This window comes from Rosa chinensis, chromosome 2, assembly GCF_002994745.2.
Source record: "Rosa chinensis cultivar Old Blush chromosome 2, RchiOBHm-V2, whole genome shotgun sequence".
Classification (NCBI taxonomy): Eukaryota; Viridiplantae; Streptophyta; class Magnoliopsida; order Rosales; family Rosaceae; genus Rosa; species Rosa chinensis.
Window position 1 is genome coordinate 7,037,365 of NC_037089.1, and position 18,799 is coordinate 7,056,163.

Below are 18,799 nucleotides of genomic sequence, written 5' to 3' on the forward strand. Positions count from 1 at the left end.
ACCTCATTTGGCATTGTAACGAGAATAAATTTGAGTGTCTTGAGCCGAAACATAAACAAGGATCGTTAAATTTCTGATATGAATAATACCATACAGTTACATTTATGGATTGATCAGTTAATTTTATGTACATATAGCATGCTATACGCCTATACAGGTCAATTTAAACGCTGCACAAAATTACTCATAATTAATGAAACCACAACATAACAGAAGGGCAAATCTTTTCTTTGTTCAACTCCTTTTTGAATAAACAAGGGAAGCTGCAGCAGAGCAAATAGAGTCACCGGAAAAGAGGCAAGCAAGGTGATCGGAATAGAAACCCAACTGAACCTCTTGCTGAGCACAATCGAAATGGTTGCACCGAAGGCCACCATTGTGGCAGCTATAGCACAGAAGAGAGAAGCCAAACCTATGATCAACCTCTTTGGCAGTGAGTCAATGAAATCTTCTTCAGCATACCAAGAGGATGGATAAAAACATCAATACTGAAGTTAGAGAAGAAAATAGAGCTACTGCAGCATCTGAAACCAAAAACACCATGAATATGAATGGCTTCTACATTAAGAAATTTGAGTTTCCATCTGCTTCGTCGCTACCACCAGGAACTGTAAAAGCAGCAGCAAAAACCACCGTAGCAATTAGAGTTGCAACAACCATGCATGCATTCGAAGTATCATTCAGCCACTTCTCCCCTTTCTCGGCCAACTTTAATAGTTCTTTAGCAGTCTTTTCATCTCCATTCTTACTCTGCTTATAATAAGGATGAACTACATTCTCCACCAACCAAACAATTCAAAATGAAAGAATACGTCAGCAATGTCAAATATGTGTATCTATAAACTACAAAAAGACAGTTTTTTCATTTTTGCATATTAAATTACACCTTGAACCACGGCAATTCTCTTTGCATTTGTAGAGCTGCACCACATACGGATGTAAGTTGGGCCGGAGGTGCCAACTTTGCTGCCAAATGCAAGATGGTGCCAGATTCTAGTAATGTAGATGCCATTATTTTACTGCGTGCAGTGTGGTCACACACAAGACGGAAAATATTTTCATGTCGAAGCTCAATAGCAAAAGGAAGTAAGAAATACTGGTTGTTGCTGAGCTGAGCCCATATTAGATCAGGGAAAAACCCAAGGAGTGTACTAATGATTTCAGTTATCCCATTAAGAGTGGCTATGTACAGGATTTCTGAATTCAAAACATAGTTCAAACGCCATGACATATGCGAACGTGAAAGTTCTATGCAAATTTGCTTTACTAGTTCAACTGCACAGTGATGTCTAAGTTTTGCATCCTGGAGTGTCATGCAACCAGAAGGTGCTGCAAGTTCAAAATGTAGAGTAAAATGAGTGGAAAGCATCAAGGAGTAGTCGTAAATACCATAGGATGAGGTTCAAGTACGGACCTACTTGTTTAAGAGCTCCACACGGCAGTCTTCTTAACCAATGTAGAGCTGCAACATTATTATTTCATTTGGGCGGTTTCACCTCTTCCTGATAGAAATTTGACGTGGCATTTTCGTTTTCCTTTAACAAAGAAAAGGAGAGATGGTTCAACTTTGATTCAGTAGGCAGAACAACTACATGATTTTTGGCACAAGGTGGTCTTATGGCTTCTTATTCCAAGTGACCACAGCCACTACCATTACAGAGCTCATTATCTAAGCTTCAATTCCTAACAAACATGAAGATTTGAATATATAAAGTAAAACTGAAACCTTACTTCAAAATCTCCTAATTTCCTCTCTTGAACTGTAACACTTGTTTTCATTTTCTACTCAACTAGAACAAGATAGAAACTTGCTTCATGTTGATATTGTAATTGCTAAACTGTAGGATGCGATTCATATTCATCATAAAGGACTTATCTATTTGGCTGCCTGTGTTGGGATATTCAAACTACAGCATCATACGATTACAAGCGCCGGAAGCAGCGAGCTTGAAGAGCAACAGAGCGATCTCGGTTGAGTGATGCTGGGTCTGCCCAGCCATATTAGGCTCTCATTCTTCTCCCATGGGGAGGAGACATTAGGCCCTATCAATTTCAAAAGCTAATGGAGGCTATCGGTGAGATTGCCGGGATTGTCGTTGGAAGGAAGAATGATGCCACCAGGAGGTGCCGCTGTGATGAGCCACCGGCAGGAGCTGTTACGAACTTGATCACCGCCGAGAGGTGAAGTGGGGTTGAAGCGAGCACCGAGGGCTGAGGAAGCTACCTGTGACATTCTATCGGGATGGGAGGGTGGGTGTCCAAACCAAGGTGCCGGTGACTGCTAGATTGATACTAAGCTTGCTTTGCTTGGAGGGGCGGGAGCTCCGAGGATTGCCGGTGGTTTGTGATCTATGGGTTGAGTATTCGAAGTTTCAAATTAACTTTCCGGGTGCCCAGAGCTTCCTTTGCTTGTTAGATGAAAGGCTGCTGCTAGCACATACCAGTTTCGCAGATAAAAAGCCGCTGCTAGTACATTCTTGTATCTTTACATTGTGCTCCAGAGCTGGTACCTGCGAATAATCAATCAAAAAAATTAAACAGCTTGACCCTATTTGCAAAAGTGCAGAAAAATTTAATTTGGGGCAAAATTCAAGAAACTCGAAGTAGTTTCTTTAAGCAATTGTATTTCGATGGGTTCAATCATAGTAACCGAAAGTATTTTCTTTGTATTTTTAGCACTTGCCTATTTCCATGTATTCTTTAGCTGAAAATATATAAAATTATATTTCTTGACAGCATTAGAGTAACTGATCAAACCTACATTTTAAATTTCTAGACAGCTTCTCTTCTATCTTAGCAGGTATTTATGATAAGAATCTTTGACTCTATTGATCCAGACCCCTATGATTAAAAGTGTTTAATATTTTTCTTATAGTCATATGGATGAAATGGTTATCTAAACAAACTAACAAAGTAGAGAACGGTTCAGAAGATTTTGACAATCTCTATGGACAAAGCAACTCAATGGAGCTCAAGCTCAAGTTTATTACCAATTAACTGAAAATCCGAGGGATGCGAAATTACAATGAAAATGCTCAGACAAAATCTGTCATGTAAAATTTTCAAATAGCAAGACAGTAGCAAGAGCAATCTTTGTCAATGACCATTAATTCTAGAATTGTCCAATTACACATGAAAACAAACAACAAAACTTAAACAAAGATTATGAAATATAATCAGAAAACAAAAACTGGAAATCAAATAATCACCTTATAGAGAATGGTCGCCTATCGGGTTGAGAATGGACTATGATTTAAAGCCGGATCATAGTCCGTATCCCAAAAGAGACACCAAGAAGACAAAATTTGCTCCTCAAACTTTTGGCTATCTGAACAATGATATTGCTGCTCTTCATCCTCTTCGTCATCCCCTGATTATTAGGAAGAGACAAGGCCCCGGTGTATCGTCTCTAAGTCCATCACAATCTTGAACCCCTCCTCTTCTCTTTCCCACCCCAGCAACCTACGATGACATCAAATCAAAATTGAAAATCTCAAATCCGGCAAATAAATTTTCAAATCTGGCAAATAAGCTTAGGAAACCAAACCTCTCCTACTCGTTTTCAGCCCTACCTCTCTATCTCAGAGCCTGATCGATGCTATTAACTGCCATCAAAACCTACATATCAAGGTTTCTGGAGAGTTCTGTCTACCTGATTTCAATTACAAACATGATTAGGAAACACAGGAAATCTTCCAGTTACAGTAAAATCATTTGAAACTCTGCGGCTACCCTCTTTACTCAACATATGATCCTGACATGCACAGTCCAGAAGTTCCAAGAACACTCACCTTCAATGATATATAAATGGAGCATATATAAATCCAAGTCTCAAATGTCTTCCTGAATAATAACATCAGTGTATAAAAACAAATAAGAAAACCTAGAAAAAATCAAAGTCACACCCAATAAAACAAACAAAAAATATGGATTCTTGAAATTGCTTAGCAACGAATTCGCGCTTTTTCAAAAAAATTACCAACTGAGGAATGCTTTCACATAAAGATCAAAACTTTACCACAACCCAGATGAAAAAAGTTACCTTCTTGGCTGGTCGAAGCTTCTTGATCCAAGCAAACTGGCTTCCGATTGAGGAAAGAGTTGAAAGCAAAGATCTTTGGAAGAGTAATGGGTGGCTTTCTGTAACTGAAGCTTTGGGTGCTTCTATGGTGGCCTTTTCTGGTAGCCAAGATGAGAAGCATCTCAGAAACCGTAACGGTTTCTTCTTCTGGGTTCAATCTCCGATCTACTACTTCTTCGATGCGCTAAAAACCTGCACGACTGCACCACTGTCAAGTTGAGAGGGAGGAGAAGCGAGAGAGCGAAAAAACCTGAACCCTTCCTCTTCTACTGTTGGCGGGTTTTTATCAATCGAGGCTTCCCGAACAAACTCGGGGATTTTCTCTTTACATCACACTAACCGTCATTCCACCTCTCTTATGAACAGCACCTCTCCTTTATGAACAGTGCTGATGAACAGCACCTCTCTTTTAGTATATAGTAAATAACTAAATACTAAAAAGAGCACTCGCGCGATGCCGCGGGGTTTTATTGTCAACTGATCTAATTGTAGTAATCTGTTCTAGCTAGGTTGTTAATGATGAAAAATTATTGTAACGAAAATATTTATCTACATTGAGGTGCGGTTAGTAACGTGCTCATGTAGATAAATGACAATTTAATTTACTCACTATTAATAACAATAGGAACTATTTGAAATGAATAAAGTTTAGAAGATGAAGACAATATTATTAAGTAACCCAACGATAGAATCTTTAATCTTATACAATTCAATTAACAAACCCTGCACAACACTTCCTTGACATTACAAAAGATCTAATACAAATTGAGAGACACATCTCTAGCATGGCCTATGCCTCGAATCTGCTATTGATGGTCTCCCACCACTCATTCTAAAACCCCACTGCAGATTAAGATTGCACAATGTAATGTGTTAGTAACTGATCTGGATTACCCGAACTTTAAGGAAATGCTAAGCATGTGGTGACAGAAGTTACTGGAAAGAGTAAAGTGGGGCGGTAACCATGACAATGGGATTTTCGTTTATTAGTTTGACATAACCCTGATCATTGAATTGCTTTTGAAAAGTATAAAACGTGCAAGGTCATTAAATACAGTATGGATCACATCTTATTTTTGTTTTATGGACTGCCCAAAACTTTAAAAAGTAGTTCTCAATCATACTCATTGAAATTGAATTGGATATGAGCACCATAGAGAGTATAGCCAAAGAAGCAAAAAAATTATCATATGCAAATTGAAGAAAGTATCCCAAGTAAAAGAAATGAGATATACCTTGAGTTCATCAGCCTCACCCTTGAGCATGCTTCCATAACTACGGTGAATTTGGAAAGACTGATCAATCTGTAGTAAAAGTTGCCACTTGAGTCATTTATGCAAATCAAAACATAACTCTGGTACATTTGGACAAATAAAGCAAAGAATAAGAATCAAAGTAAATAAAAAGAGACAGAAACATAAAGCAGAAAAATTGACATGCAATAAGCTGCGGTTAGTAAATTGGGTTATCAACATTTTGAGTTTTACTTGTTTATTTGTTTGCAACTTACAAACATACATATAAATATCTCCATTAGAAATTCAATGCCATGAGAGGTGTACCAATACAAAAAGTCATACCTTGCTTCACATTCTTCAGCAGATCGTCCAAAAACATACATGGAAGCAACTGCTCTCAGTTAACCTTAGGCAGGAACTCTCTAATGCTATATAGGTTAATTCAAAGATCCTTGATTGAAGCCAAAATGTTATCAATGTCGATTGAGTCTCCATGAGGTGTTTCAGAATAACTATCAAGGATAAATGAAGTCAGGGAAGGCAGGTTCAGGAAACCTTGTGGAGTATCACAAATCTATGTACACTGATGCAATATAGGTAAGCATGATTAAACCAAAAATTTCCACTTTTGGATTGAAAGCAAGGCCTGAGCTAGACGAAAAAGGATATTATATACTGTTCTAATCTCTTTTGAAGCATCCAGTTGGAATTATACATACCAAGAAAATTCACAGATATATAGCTGCTAATTATCGAATATAAAGGGGTTTGTGCATGCCTTCCATTAGCAAGCGCTAAAAAATTACATAACCTATTCATATGTAGGTTCATTCTGAACTTTCACCAATTGCAATTTGTTTCACAAAATGCACTCCAAAATGTTATTGTTATATGACATCATAAATGATGAAAATGAGTGAAGATAGCTTGATTCATCTACGAAAGATTGAAGCACCATTTCCTAAAATTGTTGTCTTACTCCCTATTGAAGATCTTCCTTTTCTACCTCTGACCAATTTTTTTCTAAAATGCACCAAATGGTATTATTACATGTTTGAGTGATTGGTGGCCTCAGACCTTCAGTTACATAAAAGAATGATTATTAGAGTGATGTTTTCACTCTAAGGAAGTACTGCCCCTTTAGAGAAATAAGTTTCAATTGAAAGTTTGAAACTATACTAAATGAAGAAATAACCTGTCGTGAATTTATAGGTTGGACAACTAACAGCTAGAAACATTGGGAAACAATAATAAAGCATTTCTTTCAGTGAAAAGAAGAACTATTACCTGATGCAGAATCAACAAATTGGCCATCGATTAGATCTTAGTGTATTCAAACAACAAAAAAACTCATTCCTTTAAGCACAAACGCACTGACCCACTATTGACCTGCTCCCTGCAAAATCACAATTCAAAGCATCGATACTAATCCCTTTGCAACTGAAAATTAAAACACTTGCATCTAATTTTCTCTAAACTTAACTACTTCTACACAAAAACTCCACCAAAAGACACCACTCTCTCTTATCCTACAAAATATAAAGCATGCATCGAGGAAACCTGAAATTTCCATTCGTAAATCAATCCCACATCCAAAATTCATCACAGGGAAGGAAAATATTTACCTTCAAATAACACGCACAACCCAACAACTCAGACAGAGATTGATCATGCCCTGTTTTAAGCTTTACAGCAACTTAAACTTCCTTGTCATCGTCCTCCTCACCTTCTTCTTCCTTTTTAGTCACATCGGTCTGAATAATATTAACATCGCCCTTTACATCTTCGTCCTCCTGCTCTTTACATCATGATTATGGACCCCATCATGATTATGAAAATGGTTAGGTTAATACAAAAATTATCTTGATGCATTTTTGGTTAGCAAAGAGCAGAAAATTGACCGAAAATGTTGGGAGAGAAATACCTGTTGTGAGGGCCTAACCAAACCTCCTCCACCGTCTGTGGACAGAAGCTCTTCTCCTGACAATCTTTGGGATGTTAGGACCACACACTTCTCAATAAATTGTTTAATTTCAGAATCTTTTACCTTGGAAAGGGTAGCGGGCTTTATCTCCTACAAAGTTTAATGGACCATTAGTGATACCCTGATAAAACAAAAGGCAAGTTAGTCTGAGACGACTTACAGAAGAAACCTTCCTATATTTTTGAGCTGAGTTTCTACATTCACTATGAGGGTATTCATAAGTCACCATCTCTAGCATGCACATCCCAAAAACCATTCTAATTTTTCCTTCAAGTTCGCCCATGCAATCCCAAAAGCAGTTCAATGAACCATGAGAATCAAGGATTCACATTTTACCTAATACAGAAGACAAATTAGAGTCCTTTCCATCCACATCTGTCCGGTTAAATGCTGCTTCCTCTCTACTATTCTTTGGATTGTTTCCATCAATGCGTCCCATCTGCACATCAATTCCATCATTTCAATAACCAAAACGCCTCCTACCACAAATTGAGGTGCACCAATATTGGTCTTCATAGATTTTAGGTAATTAGAAGAGTTTTCACTGAAATTGAGTTCTAACAGCAACGACTAAAAATCATTTGAATTTCAGATATTCAAATGAAACCAAAAGCCAATATATCTCCATCAAATGAATATCTGCAATGTAAGATTCAATTAGAAAACAAATTTTACTTGCAGCTTGCGTGGGAAAGAATTCTTAGCAACTTCTTCATTAAGAAACAGTATCTTCAAGGCTGTTGCAATTTTAAACTGCATAAACATACAGCTTCAATCCAAATGTCAACTACAAAACCATAAGGAAAAGACAAACATAGCAATGTGCATAGGCTCACTAAGTCACCTTATCATAGGCCTTTTCGCTCTCCATGTTCTGTGCAGTAGTTTGGTATTAAAACTTTCAAGAATGAATGGAATGGAAACCAGCGCATAAACTCATCAAACGTTGTTAGATCTCATTTGCAGCTGCTTACTTTCTGCCTCTCCACTCTTCTTTTCTTCCACCCGATGAAAGAGCAGGCATAGAAATTGACATTAACTAATCAAATTAAAAAACCCACAACTAAAGAAGACATGAGGAAAATGCATATGAAGGGACACGATGTAGTATGTTCTGTTTCAAATCTGGTATATAATTGTTGGAGCAAATCACTCTCCTACATTGATTTCCTCCCTCTCCACAATCAAAATTGATTGTGTAACCTCTCCACAATCAAAACTGATTGTGTAACTGTAGATTAGTTTTGAATATTTGTATTTATAGCATTGAATTGAGCTCAGTGTCATCTGGCCCAAGCCCACCTGATCACCAAATTGAGCAATCTGCCCTTCCTTTTCGCGCAGACCAACCCAATGACCTAAGTCCAAGTCTGCAACACAATGACCCAAGTTCACACTCTGGTGAAAATCCACCCTTGGCGTCTCTTGAATCAGACAGGCACTCCAAAAATCTCGTGCTTTCGCTTCCTTCATCGCCAGCCCAGCTGCCCTCATCGCCGCCCACTGGTTGTGCTCCTCCAGTCTTGACTTACCGCCGCCGTCACCGACCGGTGGCTGCACCCAAGAGGCCTGCTCAGTCCACCCTCGATCAGCAACAGAACGATGATGCTCCTCCGGTCATCACCGATTCTCCTATCGTTGCAGAACCTCCGATCGCCTCTGACCCTCCATTGCCGGTCGTTGTACCTCCCCCTCCTCTACCAATTCCGGCACCAGCTCCTCCACCGATCCCCGCGGAGGAGCCGCCGCCCCCAACACACCCCATGCGGACTCGGCTCCGAGATGGAATCATCCAGCCCAAAATTCGCACGGATGGCATTGTAAAGTATCCCATTCCAAAAGCTCTTTTATCTGTTATTAATTCCATGGAACCCACTTGTTATACTCAGGCTTCCAAAGATGTGAATTCGAGAGCTGCCATGACCGAGGAGATTAATGCTTTGTTGAAAAACCATACTTAGTCCCTTGTTCCTTCCTCTCTATCTCAGCATATTGTGGGTTGCAAATGGGTGTTCCGCATTAAGCTGAACTCGGATGGCTCAGTTGAGCGTTACAAGGCCCGCCTTGTTGCCAAAGGATTCCATCAACAGCACGGGATCTACTATGGTGAAACCTATAGTCCTGTTATCAAGCCCGCTACCATTCGAACTGTTCTCTGTGTTGCTGTGTCTAGTGGTTGGCCTCTCCGTCAGCTGGATGTCAAAAATGCATTCCTCCATGGCTATCTTCAGGAAGACGTTTACATGACTCAGCCTCCTGGCTTCGTCGATTCCTCTCGGCCCTCCTATGCCTGTAAGCTTCACAAGGCACTTTATGGCCTCAAACAAGCACCCCGTGCTTGGTTTCTACGCATGAGCTCTTTTATGCTTTCTGTTGGCTTTCGACATAGTAAAGTTGACTCATCTATATTCATCTATCAACATGGACTGCATACAATTTTCTTTTTACTCTATGTTGATGACATTGTCATTACGGGCAGCAGTGATCAGCTTCTACAAAGTTTTATTGATGCCTTGGGCCGTGGATTTGACATTAAGGATCTTGGTCCCCTTCACTATTTCCTTGGTTTACAGGTCAAGCCTCATTCCAACGGCCTTCACATCAATCAACTCAAGTATGCTCATAATATTTTAAAGAAGCATGATCTATTACTCAATCAACCAGTGAGCACCCTAATGACGGCAAAGGCTGTCCTCACCACACATGATGGTGATCTTCTTGAAAATCCAACTGCCTTTCGTGAGATGGTTGGCTCCTTGCAATACCTAACCATTACATGCCCTGACATCGCCTTTGCAGTCAATTCTGTGTCACAATTCATGAGTCAACCTCGTGCTCCACATCTCATTTCAGCCAAACGTATTCTCCGCTATGTCAAAGGCACACTAGGCCATGGTCTCCATTTTAGTCCTCAACGCCAAACTGAGCCGCCCAGTTTGAAGGGTGGATTTTCACCAGAGTGTGAACTTGGGTCATTGTGCTGCAGACTTGGACTTAGGTCATTGGGTTGGTCTGCGCGAAAAGGAAGGGCAGATTGCTCAATTTGGTGATCAGGTGGGCTTGGGCCAGATGACACTGAGCTCGGCAGGATGGCCTGCGGAGGTGCAATGTTAACTCGATTGGAGAGAAGAGTGAACTCGAAGTGATCTGAAGCTGAATTAGTGTGTACCTGCAAATTTTTGTAGGGAAAATTGGTTTCGTTAAATAAAACATGACGCGAGTTATAGACACAACCGGTGTTTGGATCGAGACAACGATAACCTTTGTGTTGGGGACTATAACCAAGGAAGACACACTCGACACTACAACTAGACAATTTGTTGGGAATATTTGTACCTAGGTAAGGAAAACATGAGCAACCAAAAACACGAAGGGATGAATAAGAAGGAGGATGACCATAGAGACGTGTGTGAGGAGTATCCCAATTGAGAGTAGAAGTGGAAAGAAGGTTAATGAGATATACAGAGATGAGAACAGCCTCAGCCCAAAGAGTTTGAGGAGCACCCGAGGTGAGAAGTAGAGTGCGAGCCATAGTGGCAATATGTCTATGTTTTCTTTCAGCAAGCCCATTTTGTTGTGGAGTGTATGGACAAGAAAATCGTTGTTGGATGCCCAAAGAGTCACAAAACTGGGAGAAGGCATTGTTGACATATTCTGTACCATTATCACTTTGAAGGTATTGTACAGAACTGTGGAAAATATTGCGAATCATAGCAACCAATTTTTGAAAGTGAGTAAGGACCTCATTTTTCCGGCGCATAGGATAAAGCCATGTATAACGAGAGTATTCATCTGTGAAAAGAACATAATATTTGAAGCCAGTGACAGACAAGGTAGGAGACATCCATACATCACTATGAATGATAGAAAATAGAGAAGAGGCGGAAATATGGTTGGAAGGAAAAGGTAGTTGATGGGACTTGGTAAATGCGCAATTATGACAAAAAGAATTAAAAGAAAAGGTGGAGCCAAGAGTAGATCCTAAACGAGCTAAAATGGAAGAGGAGGGATGACCTAAGCGATTGTACCAAAGAGACGAGTGAACAGAGGAGAGGGCATGGGGGACAGTGGACACAGAAGACAGGCTAAGCGGATAGAGACCATCTTTGCATGGGCCCTGAACTAACAAACGACCAGTACGTAAACAATAGATTTGATAGAAATCTGGAGCAAATAGGAAGAAAATAAGATTATCCTTGGTGAAACGAGCCACAGAGAGAAGATTTTTACAAATTGACGGAATGCGAAAGACATTTTGTAAAGAAAAATTGGAAGAACCTAAAGACAAGGGGAGGTTACCAGTATGGGAAACGGGCATTGAGTCCCCATTACCCATATATACATTATGAGGCCCACCATAAGGTTGTGGATTGTTGACAGACATAGCTGTCATGTGATGAGTGGCACCGGTGTCCGGGTACCAATTTGGATCAGCAGCATAGTGGACTCCAGCGAAAGGGGGAGTAGTACTTGGGCTGGAAAAACCTTGTGGGCATGGAGAAGAAGAGGAAGCCCAAGTAGGAGAAGGGAATAACCCAGGTAGGTTGTGGTGGTGCTGCATCACGTACAGAGGATTCCTGCGGCTGGAAAAGTATTGCTGCTGGAAACAGTATTGCTGCTGGAATATTGCTGGAAAAGTATTTCTGCTGGCAAAATATGGCTACTGGAAAATAGTGCTGCTGGAATATTGCTGAGAGAGAGAGGATGATAGTGAGAACAGACACAAGATAAAGGAGAGACGCATGAGGACAAGATTAAAGAACACGATGTGAGAAGAAGATGAGACACAGGTAAGGATCCTAGACCTAGGCTTTGATACCATGTTGAAATTGATTTTCCTTGATCTGTATGTCTACAATTGTACAATTATATAGCTAAGATCTGCTCTACTATTACCGACAGAATTCAATGCTATAAATACAAATATTCAAAACTAATCTACTGTTACACAATCAGTTTTGATTGTGGAGAGGGAGGAAATCAATGTAGGAGAGTGATTTGCTCTAACATGAAATTGATTGTCCAACCCCTTGGTTTACAGGTCAAGCCTCATTCCAACAGCCTTCACATCAATCAACTCAAGTATGCTCATGATATTTTAAAGAAGCATGATCTATTACTCTGATGCCGATTGGGCCGGCTGCCCAGAATCTCGCCGTTCCACTTCCGGCTATCTCATTTACCTTGGCAATACCCTTGTCTCTTGGTGTTCCAAAAAGCAACCTACCATTGCTCGCTCCAGTGCCGAATCTAAATATTGATCCCTTGCTCATTCCAGTGCCGAGACAACTTGGTTAGGCTTCTTACTATATGAACTTGCTGTCCATATTCAGTACCCCATTCGGCTTTACTGTGATAACCTAAGTGCCACATACATGGCTTCTAATCCGGTCTTTCACGCTCGCACCAAGCACATCGAGTTAGATTATCACTTTGTTCGTGAAAAGGTAGCACTTGGGAGTCATCAGGTTCATTTTGTCCCTTCTGTCGATCAACCAGCTGATCTTCTTACTAAACCACTTCACAAGCAGCGACATAATCTCCTGTGTACCAAACTTGTGCGTCCTGAGCCGCCCAATTTGAAGGGGGGTGTTAGAGCAAATCACTTTCCTACATTGATTTCCTCCCTCTCCACAATCAAAACTGATTGTGTAACCTCTCCACAATCAAAACTGATTGTGTAACTGTAGATTAGTTTTGAATATTTGTATTTATAGCATTGAATTCTATTGGTAACAGTAGAGCAGATCTTAACTATATAATTGTACAATTGTAGACATACAGATCAAGGAAAATCAATTTCAACAATAATTTTGTTATTCTTTTTCTTTTTCTTTTGATACTTATGTGGTTTCAGTAATTTTAACTTATTCAGTAGAGCAGCACTCCTACGTCTGTAGTCCTAGTGTCATATCAATATATAAGCATGCATGCCATACTTTTTCTCTCTTTTTGTTATTACTAATATTTACTGCAGCTCCTCCTTTGATCGTAATACTAATTGTGTTTCATATTTTTCCTTCAATTCATACATTTCCTCCTACCAGAATAGATCAATTATTTGTCTTTATGACAATGAAACCTTTTGTGTTCCTTTTTCATCCAAAATAATTACAGACCCATGAAATGAAAGCTCAAGCCTCTACCAATTGAGAAGTAGTTAAGGCTGCAAACTTTGCTTCAGCAACAGCAAGTCTCACTAAACTTTATATTTTGTGACTGCAGCTCCAGATTCAACCCCTATTCCTTATCCAAGGGACCAAGTTTGCCTTCGATCCCAAACCTTAGTCTGCAAAACTTTGATATAACAGCTTTTCATCAGATACCTCAACAATCATATGGCTAGCATCTGCACTTGAGTCTTTGTTTGTCACCAATTGATTTTCCTCCCTTTGCCTACACCATTCACCTAAAAATCTTTTTGTTTCATCAGAACCAACCAAGCCACGAAAGAAATATGCACTCACTGCATTTAAAATAGGAATGTAAAAGCTAACTTAACTTAAATTTGCATTGCTTAATATTCAGATAATGTAACTCGCTCAATCTATAGTGACCTGGTCTGGTTAAAACTAATACAAATATTTTACATAGAAGTAATCAGATCTAGGTCCCATAAAAAAACTGCTGCTTTATATTAACTGTAGGCTATGCAGCATGCGTAGCCAAACAGACCAAAATGAATCAGCTGGAGAAGATAACTTTAAAAACGATCATAACAATAGTAATAAACCTCAGCTATGCTGCCTATGCATAATGGAAAAACCAAAATCACTTAGCTGGTAAAGTAATCCTCAAAAACAAAAAAACATAAGGAATAATAATTATAAGGTATCCTTTCCGGCCTACCAATTCAGGCCATAAAACCCAGAAGCCAAAAACTTAAAAAGACGAAAACTTGTTGTACATTGAATGCTATGTTAAAATGCAGAAACTACCTTTTAGTGCGTGCAACCATTTGGATATCTTAGCAAACATATAATATTATAATTCATGAATGTTCAATCCAAACAATTGAAGCAGCTCAGCTGGTTTAGAAGACACCAAGAGAGGTTGGATACAGAGGAGTTGGCTTATAAGCAAAGCAATTAGGAATGATGATGCAGGACCAATACGTAAACTGTAGAACTAAGGTTGCTGTAGAGATAATCTGCAGTAGGTTAAGAAACAAAAAGATAACTACTGGAATCACACCAATAGGTTCTAGGAGTCACACCTAGGAAGGAGGTTGAGTCACACAACCAAGGATAGCATACGCTCTCAGTTTTATTAATCTTAATATGCCAATAAAAGACTACAAAGCCCTCAATATATAGTGAGGCTAAACAACCCTTGACCAACTAGGACCAAGTTATCCTAACATCCCTAGGCTTAAGAAGATTCCCAAATACTAAAACAAATCCTAATAAGAAAAGAAATCATAAAACTTTCCAAATACTTGCTAACCCCAAATCAGTCAAGTTCCCATGTTGACACATCATCTACTGAGTGCCAGATCAAGGCTTGAGCCTTGGAACCTTCTTTGCCACGTCTCTTATAGACTCTCAATGGCTTCTGCCATGTAGATCCTCCATCAAATGAATGTGGAGCTATGCCTTTTCGGAGGCTCCTGGGAATCAATATCTAGCTGGTTCAAGTATGCATACTTGCTTTTGTCCACCTGCACATGTTATTTGAAAGTTTTCTGTTAAGGAAAACTGTATGACCTGGCTCTCTTTTCTTGGATTGATTGATTGAGAAAATAGCTTACCAGTCCTTTATTCCAACATGAATTTCATCATTGTTCTCATGGTAGTCTTCCTCCATCGTTATCTTCATCATTCAAGGACTCCTCAAAAGATCTGTAGTCTTCCACTAAGCTAATATAGATAACATGACCAAAGAGAATCACACAAAAAAAGACCAAATAATAAAAGGATACTTAAGAAAAATGAAAATGGAATAGATAAAACTAATGAAATTTATTGACAAACACATCTATATGTATGTACACACACACACATATCTGTATATATGTACGTATATGTATGTGTGTGTGTGTACACACACACACACACACATATATATATATGGAAATATATGTATGTATGTATGTACATATATGTATATATATATACACACACACACCCCTTTTCAACTCAAGTGATCGTTATGGAATAGAGATGTAAAGAATTCAAATTTTATGTATGGAAATAAAATAGATGGTAGTTGAAATATAACAGAATCTTTGGCTCAAAGTTTATGTGTCCATACATTCAGATCGAACAAAAGGATCATTAACAGTTACAGAGAGATACAATCAGTCCCTCTACCATGAATTACCCATGAGTAAATGACTAAGAACATATTGAATAGGACTCCCTTAGTCAAGAAGTGTTGCCAAGTTCACCAACTATTACTCAAGAATGAAACAATAACAACGTACCCTTAGCACACCTTTCGCAAGGTAATCTGATCTGTCATCTCTCAATCAGCATCAAGTAATACATATATCATTCCTAAACCCTGATTCTCCACCACTAAGTACTGGTTGATTCATGAACAACAATCAGTACATAAGCACAAAATAATCTGAAGGATGGTCCTTTCAAATTCTATAGATCAGAACACTACCGCTATACAGATTTAAACTTTTTACCTGTACTGGTACAACTACTGAGGCATCTATCTTCATGGACTTCATCTCATCCAAAGCGGCAAGGATATCCATCCCCATTTTTGAATCCAAGCATATGTTCTCCAAAGATTTCATGGCGTCTTCCTCTTCTGCTTCTCCTCATCTGCGTCTTGAAAACAAAACAACACATACCAATCGAGTCATCAAACAATGTACACAACAGCATAAAAAAAATCCAAAAACCAAAAAACTCATTAAATAAGCACTACGCTTCCTTCCAATACCTCATCCTCATTACGCCAAGGTTCAAAATTTTGTGTAGCCCTCGCCTCCACCACATAGCCATATGATAAATCCAATTCCAATAGATGATTTGCCGTACATAAAATCAAATACCGAGAGGGAGAGCCACTTCTTTTCTTTCTTTTGTTCTTCCTCCCCTTTTCTTTCTTCCTCTGAATCTCTTCTTTTTTTCCCTTCTTCCCCTGTTCTCTTCTCCCTTTTTTTGTTTTTTCGTCTCCTCTCTTTTTCTCTTCTTCCGTAGAACCCAAATAGTTTTGCCCTCTGAAAACCCAAAAGCCACTATTATGAAAAGTTGAAAACTATAATAGGAAATCAATGATACACAATCGATCACTCGATCAAATATGCCTAAACTTCTCATGCTATACCCAATTGAATAAAATTAGCAGAAATCAAAGAGCAAAAAGATCCCAATTGAAATCAAGACTGAAACTTTAGTGTAAAATCCAATCCAACTTATGAACCCATAAACTAACTGAGAAGAATCAAGGAAATCTACTTACAGAAGACTTGGTCTTTGGACCTCAACAGCGATCGCAAGCCTGCACACTCTTCTCTACAAATGGCGTAACACCAATATTTGCAAGACATCAAGTAAATCCCTCATCTTCCACACTCGCTGATTCTTAGTTCATGTTCGTTTTGATAACATGATGCTATTGTGAATTGGATGAGTCCCTTAACCCTCAATCGGCCTAGATGCAGAAGCAGAACCCATTCCCTTTCTCCACCCTCTCTCTCTCTTTGTGTAGAACAAAGAAGCAGATGTCCATTTTCCAGAGCAAACACATAGATGTAATCACAACACGCAGTAGTGGCAGGGTGCGACACCTATCGGGGGCAACAATGCAGAAGTCTAGAAAACAGAGCGATAAAAACGGTAGAGCATGTCTCAATTGGTAGTCCCGTTGTACATTGCAGAAAGAGCAGGTATCAAAGAGAATTACCTTGCTTCTGGAGTAGATTGCTAGTGGCTCCTCACTGTAAATAGGAGTACAAATAAGAAAGGTTCTGAAAATATCAGAAATATGAAAAAAAGGACATGCTCAATTTCGACTTTTCCGATCACTTTCGTTCCGACTCCCAGCACCATCTGCATTACAATTTCCATTATTTCTAAAAAAAGAAAAACACAATGAATATATCAGAATTTGAGAAAGGCAAAACATGCAGGTACTAAATCCATTACACCCTTCCTCATTCATGTTTGATGACATATCCTCCAGAAGCCCAAATCTTAAAACATCAACTGCACAAAAAAAACCCAATTCAACCTATCAACAATTCATCCGACTAAGTTTAAAGTCTAATTCAACCGAGAATGAAGAAAAAAAAAACTAACACAAAAAATTACAGCTGCATGAAGGCTCAAACCTGAGAAATCAATCAAAATACCTGAAGACATGAAAAAAATATATATATCACCGATTAAACCATAAAAACTAAACAAAAAAAAAATTGAAAATCGAATACCCAAGATTCGTGTTCTTCTTCCTTAACTGAGAAACCCATCACCAGCCTTTCAAAATCATTAATAATCTTAGCCCAAACCCCAAATCAGTGACAAAAAGATTTAGAGTGATTTTGAATAAATTTTTTGAAGAAAAAAAAAAACCCAGTCAATACCTCTTAAATCAAAGTGAGTTGTACTGTGTCTCTCCTCGACGAACCAGACCCAATTCTCTCCCCCCTCTCTTTTTGCGAGGCAAATAAGCTCTCTCTTTTGCGTGGAGAAAGAAGGGCATGCAACAACTCTACTATCTGTCAGCTCAGCATATCAACAGGTGGCAGGTGAATAGAGTAAAATCCGGGTCAGGCAGCGGGAGTAAAAGCGGAAGTATACTGTTCATAAGGAGCTGCTTTGGAACAGTGCCTTTGAACAGTAACCCATCTTTAGTAAATAGTAAATTATGGCAATCCAGTAAAACATAACAAATGACAGGGGCAAAAATATTTTGCCACTATTCATAAGGCAAACCTTACTTTCGTATTTATATAATATAATATAATATAATTTCGACTTCGTTCAACTTAGTCAACGCAAGTTACCTGCATACTGCTATATTTATTAAAGGAGTAAAATCTACCACTAGGGTCAAAACTTTTCTGCACCTGACAAAATGATACCCAACTTTCAAAAGTGATCAAAATGATACCTAAATTTTTTAAAACAAATCAACTTGATATCCAACTTTCAAAAGTAATAAAAATGATACCTAAAGTTTTAAAAACAAATCAATTTGATACTTCAATTTATTTATTTTTGGCTAAATTTCACAAACAGTACACCAAGTAAAGGCCACTAATAATTCTTATACATAAAGTTTCAAACCAATCATTTCGGTACACGAAATCTGAAACTCGACCCACTATCAGTATACGATGTCAATGACGCCGTTAATTTGACACTAAAATGTCTATTATGCCCTCAGTTTTTTTTTTTATATTTTTTTTTTTCTGTTCTTTTTTTTTTCCTTCGTTTTTATCTCTTTCTTCTTCCTTCTTCCGAATCCACAACAAGAAAGAGAGAGAGAGAGAGAGAGGGATCTGAGGAAGGAGGAATCGAATAGATAAGG

At 38.7% G+C, this 18,799-nt stretch overlaps 2 long non-coding RNA genes across 6 annotated transcripts; both read right to left on the reverse strand.

Annotated features, from left to right (window-relative positions):
- Window positions 1–60: 60 nt before the first annotated feature.
- On the reverse strand, window positions 61–4,483 carry LOC112186360. 5 transcript variants are annotated; one of them, XR_005806038.1, is made up of 8 exons: window positions 4,019–4,483; window positions 3,792–3,843; window positions 3,548–3,652; window positions 3,210–3,462; window positions 1,497–2,510; window positions 1,415–1,462; window positions 887–1,329; window positions 61–770 (listed from the first exon to the last, which is right to left on the reverse strand). It is a non-coding gene; the product is annotated as an uncharacterized LOC112186360 (long non-coding RNA). The 5 variants fall into 5 exon arrangements; XR_005806040.1 differs by having other exon boundaries at window positions 1,415–2,510; window positions 4,043–4,483; XR_005806037.1 differs by having other exon boundaries at window positions 1,415–2,510; window positions 3,573–3,652.
- Window positions 4,484–17,452: 12,969 nt separating this feature from the next.
- LOC121051537 lies at window positions 17,453–18,077 on the reverse strand. Its single transcript, XR_005806041.1, has 3 exons — window positions 17,850–18,077; window positions 17,578–17,618; window positions 17,453–17,472 (listed from the first exon to the last, which is right to left on the reverse strand). It is a non-coding gene; the product is annotated as an uncharacterized LOC121051537 (long non-coding RNA).
- Between the last annotated feature and the right edge of the window lie 722 nt (window positions 18,078–18,799).